This window comes from Nymphalis io, chromosome 6 (assembly GCF_905147045.1).
Source record: "Nymphalis io chromosome 6, ilAglIoxx1.1, whole genome shotgun sequence".
NCBI classification, from domain to species: Eukaryota; Metazoa; Arthropoda; class Insecta; order Lepidoptera; family Nymphalidae; genus Nymphalis; species Nymphalis io.
In genome coordinates this window covers 13,948,945-13,955,741 of record NC_065893.1, presented here as the reverse complement: position 1 = coordinate 13,955,741, position 6,797 = coordinate 13,948,945, and positions in this window count along the sequence as shown.

Genomic DNA, 6,797 nt, shown 5'->3' with positions numbered 1-6,797 from the left:
TCTTGACGGTTATAGTTCATAATTAATAGTAATTATTTATTATTACAGATTGTTTTTTTTTTTTTATTTTATTTTTATAAAGAAACTATTTTCAATTCCAATGATCGATGTCCTTGATTCCTGAACTAGGCAATACAATCGGTTTACAAAAGACAACTTATTTGAACACTGATTTTTTATATAGAATTGTGGGCCACCTGATGGTAAGTGGTCATCATCGTTAGACATTAACGTTGTAAGATTTACTGGTGGTAGGGCTTTGTGCAAGCTCGTCTGGGTAGGTACCACCCACTGATCAGATATTCTACCGCAAAACAGCAATACTTGATATTGTTGTGTTCCGGCTTGAAGGGTGAGTGAGCCAGTGTAATTACAGGCACAAGGGACATAAAATCTTAGTTCCCAAGGTTGGTGGCGCATTGGCTATAAGCGATGGTTGACATTTCTTACAATGCCAATGTCTAAGGGCGTTTGGTAACCACTTACCATCAGGTGGCCCATATGCTCGTCCACCTTCCTATTCTATAAAAAAAAAAAAAAAGAAATATTCACTTGAAACTGGAACACAACAATATTAAGTATTGATATTTAGCTGTAGAATATGTCGAGAGGTTGGTAATACCCAGACGGGCTTGCACAAAGCCTTACCACATATCGAGTATTCCTTTGAATATTTATTGTACTTATTGGTTCAATCGGCTCGAGGTTAAATAAACTGAACCTTCCTGTCTAATACAGAACGAATTATTCAAATCAGGTTGGTTAGAAAAAGCAGTTTTGAATTCTTCTTCTAATTCCAAATTCTTCAGCGTATAAATAATAGCATATAAATTATTACGAAAGCAATATGATCCTGAATTCACTTTGATAAAATTTATTTGCAACTATATTAAACTAAATTATCTGCCGCTGACAGGCGTTCCAGATTCAAATAATGTATTACTTTTTTTATAGAATAGGAAGGCGGACGAGCGTATGGGACACATGACGGTAAGTAGTTACCAACGCCCATAGACATTGGCATTGTAAGAAATGTTAACCATCGATACATCACCAATGCGCCACCAACCTTGGGAACTAAGATGTTATGTCCCTTGTGCCTGTAATTACACTGGCTCACTCACCCTTTAAACCGAAAAACAACAATACCAAGTACTGCTGTTTTGCGGTAGAATATCTGATGAGTGGGTGGTACCTACCCAGACGAGCTTGCACAAAGCTCTACCACCAATAAATTTACAAAATAGAATGTATGTTTTTAAGACAGAAAGTCTTAATGAACGCAAGCCCTGTAGGAAAGGAAATTTTAGTTATTTTAAACCTTACAACGCGATCTGCTAATGGTGTTTCCTACAAAATACTATATGAACAATTTTTGTAAATAATTGTAAGCTCTACTATTTTTATTTAATACATTTTTATGATAATACTAGAGAAATGCAAAAATTCGATACTTTTGATCGTTGTTCTTGAATATTTTTTATAGCAGACGTGGGGTCGGTGAGGATATTTGATTTTTTTTAACAGTATACATAAGACCGATATTAATTTTCAGCTAGTAAGCTTTCATCATCTGGTTATGCATTATCAGAAAAATGCAATTCTTTGTCAGTTTATTTTACCATTACAATAAATAAGTCGTAAAAACAGCTTTCAAGAAGACTGGTTTAATTAAAAATTGTCTCTCGGACGAACGAGCTGAGCAGATCAGTCTGGACAGGTTATAGTTATTGATTTTTCTATTATATTAGTAATTAAAAGACAGGAAATTGCATTTTTAAATATAATTGTAGGAAATAAGTGAAATATGAATTAAAATAAGTAATGAATCACTTATTAATTATGAATTTAAGGGAATTTTATCGACACGAAGGGACAATCTTACACTGACAGATAAATAAACTAAAAAAAGCCCGTGAAGTTATCACGGGCTTTTTTTTGGCTGAAGTCTTCATTTGACATAATAATTAAAAGTATGAGTCCGATTTCGAAAAATGCTTTTGCCTCAAATAGCCATAGATAGAGATAGAGTATTAACAGCGATCACACCTGTTTTCAGTAACACTTCTTTAGATTATTTATTCGCACTGCGAAACTATGGAATGCTTTGCCCGAGTCCGTATTTCCTGATAGGTACAATGTTGGTGTCTTCAAATCCAGAGTAAACAGGTTTCTTATAGGCAAGCCTGCTACATCTTAGACCGTGTCGATGCTTAACATCAGGCAAGTCAACGGTCAAACGCTGGTCTATTATTAGTAAAAAAAAAAGATTAGACTTCGACGAGTAACAAACATTTCATGCGTCGATGAAGTTTAATCATTGTGCCTCGTGCGAGTTTTTAACTTATTCGATAGCCTTGACGTTAATGCGATTTTTATGTAATTACGATTACTGTCATTTGACGGCGCTTTTTCGTTCCATACAAATCGCAGTTCTTTGCATCTTTTTACCGATGGAAGTATTGTTAAGTAAAATGTCAATAATGGTGTATAACCAAATATATAATCCTTTCAAATAAAAAATATACCGTAGTGTTTGTTACCTATTAGGTAACGAGAATCTTTCGTATATAAAGGCATTATAATTTTGAGACGTCTTTCAACCTATCGTAATCACGAGCTGTCTGAATATTATCTATTTTATATGATATCATATAAAATAGATAATATACATAGCGAAAATTTAAAGTATACAAGATACTGCGGTTTTTTTTTTTTTAATTTATGGAATATAATTATTCAATCTGATTCGAAAGTTGGAATACTTAAACAACAGTGTTATTTATATCAACAATAATATTAGTTATTTTGAAAGAAACAGTTCCACCGCTGAGGTAAAGCTTTTTCTTCATTTGAGGCTTGGAGCTTATTCCGCCACGCTGCCTCGATGGGGGCAAATATATATTATGGCATATTGTCGTCAGATATTTAAAGGTTTCCTCACGTTATTTTCTCTCGCTAAGCTCGAGATGAATCGTGAACACAATTTAAGCACAATCGTATTATATATTGGTTAAAACAATATTCTTCAATTTTATAAATCACATTCAGACAAAATGTGGTATGTGTGCCAGTGGTGAGAACGCGTGAATCTTAACCGATGATTGCGGGTTCACACCTGGGCAAGCAACACAGATTTTTATGGAATAATGGCTGACGAGCATATGGGCCACCTGATGGTAAGTGGTCACCAATGCCCATATACATTGGTATTGTAAGAAATGTTAACCATCGCTTATATCACCAATGCGCCACCAAGCTTGGGAACTAAGATTTTATGTCCCTTGTGCCTGTAATTACACTGGCTCACTCACCCTTCAAACCGGAACACAGTAATACCAAGTACAGCTGTTTGCGGTAGAATATCTGATGAGTGGTACGTACCTTGAGTTTGTATACTGTTGTATATTTAAGATATTGTTTTGGTGCGAAAAGAAAAGAAAGCGACAAACTATAATCTTACACGCGCGAAAGTAATCCTCGTCCTCGAGTTACACGAACTATTTCCTTCCTTTTTAGTTGAGACTTATATGAATTGATTTGTTTTCGTGTATATTTTGTATGACCTATTTTTATACAAGTTTTTATGTACTTAACTGTAAATGTTTATGTGTGGGTTACACACATTTAGAGCTGATAACGATGTAATCAGGTATGCTATTTTTTTGTTTATTTACCAACTAGATTATATAAAAGTTTTTTTTTAAACTTGATGCTTTTTATTTGGGTCCAGCTATATTTTTGTAATCTTTGATAGTTCGGGACGTATTCTATATTGGTTAACACAATATTCTTCAATTTTATAAATCACATTCAGTCAAAATGTGGTATGTGTGCCAGTGGTGAGAACGCGTGAATCTTAACCGATGATTGCGGGTTCACACCTGGGCAAGCAACACAGATTTTTATGTGCTTAAATTGTGTTCACAATTCATCTCGAGCTTAGCGAGAGAAAATGACGTGAGGAAACCTTTAAATATCTGACGACAATATGCCATAATATATATTTGCCCCCATCGAGGCAGCGTGGTGGAATAAGCTCCAAGCCTCAAATGAAGAAAAAGCTTTACCTCAGCGGTGGAACTGTTTCTTTCAAAATAACTAATATTATTGTTGATATAAATAACACTGTTGTTTAAGTATTCCAACTTTCGAATCAGATTGAATAATTGATGAGGGTGGTGCCAGGCGAGCATGCACAAAGCTACCACCGAATAGCTTACGGACTATCAGTTAAACTTTAATCTAATGTTAAACGTGATTAGGTGTAAAATTTATGCATCATGCATGAAATTGTTCAGTGAGCTAGATAACGAATTATTTTTCCAATATTTTATTAAACTTGTATGAACTTTTATAAATCTTTTTTAACAAAACATAATAGACTTGGAATTAGTATCATTCATATCATCGTTCGATTAATAAATCCCATTTATATGGGATAATATTAATAATATCCAAGCTCATCTCGGTAGGAACACCGACTCACTACGTATCCTGACGCCAAACAGTAATACTCAAGTTAATGGGTTCCGGTTTACATATTAGTCCCAAGGTTGGTGGCGCATTGGCGATGTAAGTAACGGTTAATATTTCTTACAGCGCCATTACCAATGAGTGGTGGTATGCGGTATAGTTCCACCAGTAAATGTCCCACTGCTGGGCTGGGCATGTAAATGCTGTTACTTTTTATTACGATGTCTTAAAATAATATAATATAAGCATATTCGTGTTCTGTTATACTTTTTTTATTGTCCGAGCTTTTTGTAATTAATTTATTCAATTTTACTTCACGGTTTCTACTTATTTATTATATGTATAGATTTATATTCGTATAAACCGGTATGTTTAGTAGTAGTAGTAACAGTCTGTGAATGTCCCACTACTGGGCTAAGGCCTTCTATCCCTTTTTGAATAGAAGGTATGGAGCTTATTCCACCACGCTGCTCCAATGCACCCGCATGTTGGTGGGTGTTGGTTGAATACACATGTGGCAGTTTTTCAGTGAAATAAGACACATGCAGGTTTCCTCAAATGTTTTCCTTCACTGTATAGTACGAGATGAATTATAATCACAAATTAAGCATATGAAAATTCAGTTGTGCTTGCCGGGGTTTGAACCCACGATCATCGGTTAAGATTCACGCGTTGTTACCACTGAGCCATCTCGACTTTTACCATAAACCGGTATGTTTAAAATCTATTTATCTAGTTTATACATTGAGAGTGCAAATGTGCTGTTTCGAATTGTCCTCCATTGTTCCAATGAAACCCAAGACATAGTCATTATGCAAATATTCAATTTCGTCGGGCGAATGTTCCTAATAGGAATACGAGATTGTAATTACACGCTTTCTCTTCAGGCTAAGATAGAGTAAAATAAGCGACCCTCGTATGAAAACTTAGGTAATGTACTTAATCTTAATGACAAAAACATATTGGACTATTTGTAATGCAAAGATACAAAGTTCTAGTTCTAGTTCTATCTTAATTTTAATACGTCAATTTGTCAGTCATTAAAAGCTACATCTTATTATTAACTGACTGCCTTTTTAATCTAGTGGCTATATATAAGGACGAAGATCCTGGGTTCAAATCCCAGGTCAGGCCAATAAAAAGTAATTGTTTTTCTGTCGAAAATTCTCAATAGCAGCCCGGAGTCTGGAAGTTGAAAGTGTGTACTCCCGTGCCTCGGAAAGCACGTTAAGCCGTTGGTCCTGCGCCTATGAGAGTTAAGGAATAGAGAGTGCACTATAATATGTCCTGCGCAGTTGGCTAATCTCTCTTAAGAGATTAGCCACCGTGGCCAAAATCGGTCTGAAGGACCTTATTATTAAATACAAATTTATGTTTTGTATGTTCGTCCGCTTTGCGTTCGTAATCTATTCATCTTATTATTATGAAACTTTAATAAGTTGTTCTGCATACGCCAGCTAAGGTTCTAGGCCCCAAAAAAGGACTTTTATGTATGTGTATCTGTCTGTATAAATTTTAAATGTAGAACCTAATTCTACCCTAAAGTAAGTAAAGTAACAATATCTGGTACGAGGATAATATTCCCGAATAGGTGCATACTGTATTTGTACATCTACCTGAGCCAAAGGCTTGATTCATATCTGTAATACGTATGATTTATCATCCATAAAGGTAAATACCATTGTACTATTATGCAAAGGTATCGATCGTTTTATAAATATTTTGTCGCAGTGAATAGTTATGCAAATGATTAACCGGTTTACTTGACTACGTATTATTACTGAATAATAATGCTAATAAATATTTTGTTTGGTATTACTGTCGATCAAAATTGAAATTTTATATTCTTTCTTGGTCATAAAATAAATGTAGACGTAACAAGTTTGAAATTATCCTGTATCAGAATGTTTTTGTCTTATGTAAAGGATGTTTATTCAAAACTTAATTTATCTCTATATATATACTAAAGGTAAGCTTTCTGCAAACCCGTCTGGTTAGAACCATCGACTAATCAGATATTAAAATAAACTTTGCTTCGTTTTCCCAGTTTATTCGGGCGATCTTGAGCTGGACGGTAGGTGATGCGAAATCTGTAACTGATCGCTGTATGTACATGGAAGATATATGAGTAAAACTATTACCGGGGGCCTTTATCAACGCAATAGAACCCAAAACAATGTTTGTTAGAATCTTTGTCTGTTTGCCTGTTTATCTGTTTGTCTGTACGTTTGTACGCGCTAATATTAGAAACGGCTTAACAGTCTCTCGGGTGCGGTTTTCACTAATGTATTTAAAACTAACTACACTTAAAATTTTGTATT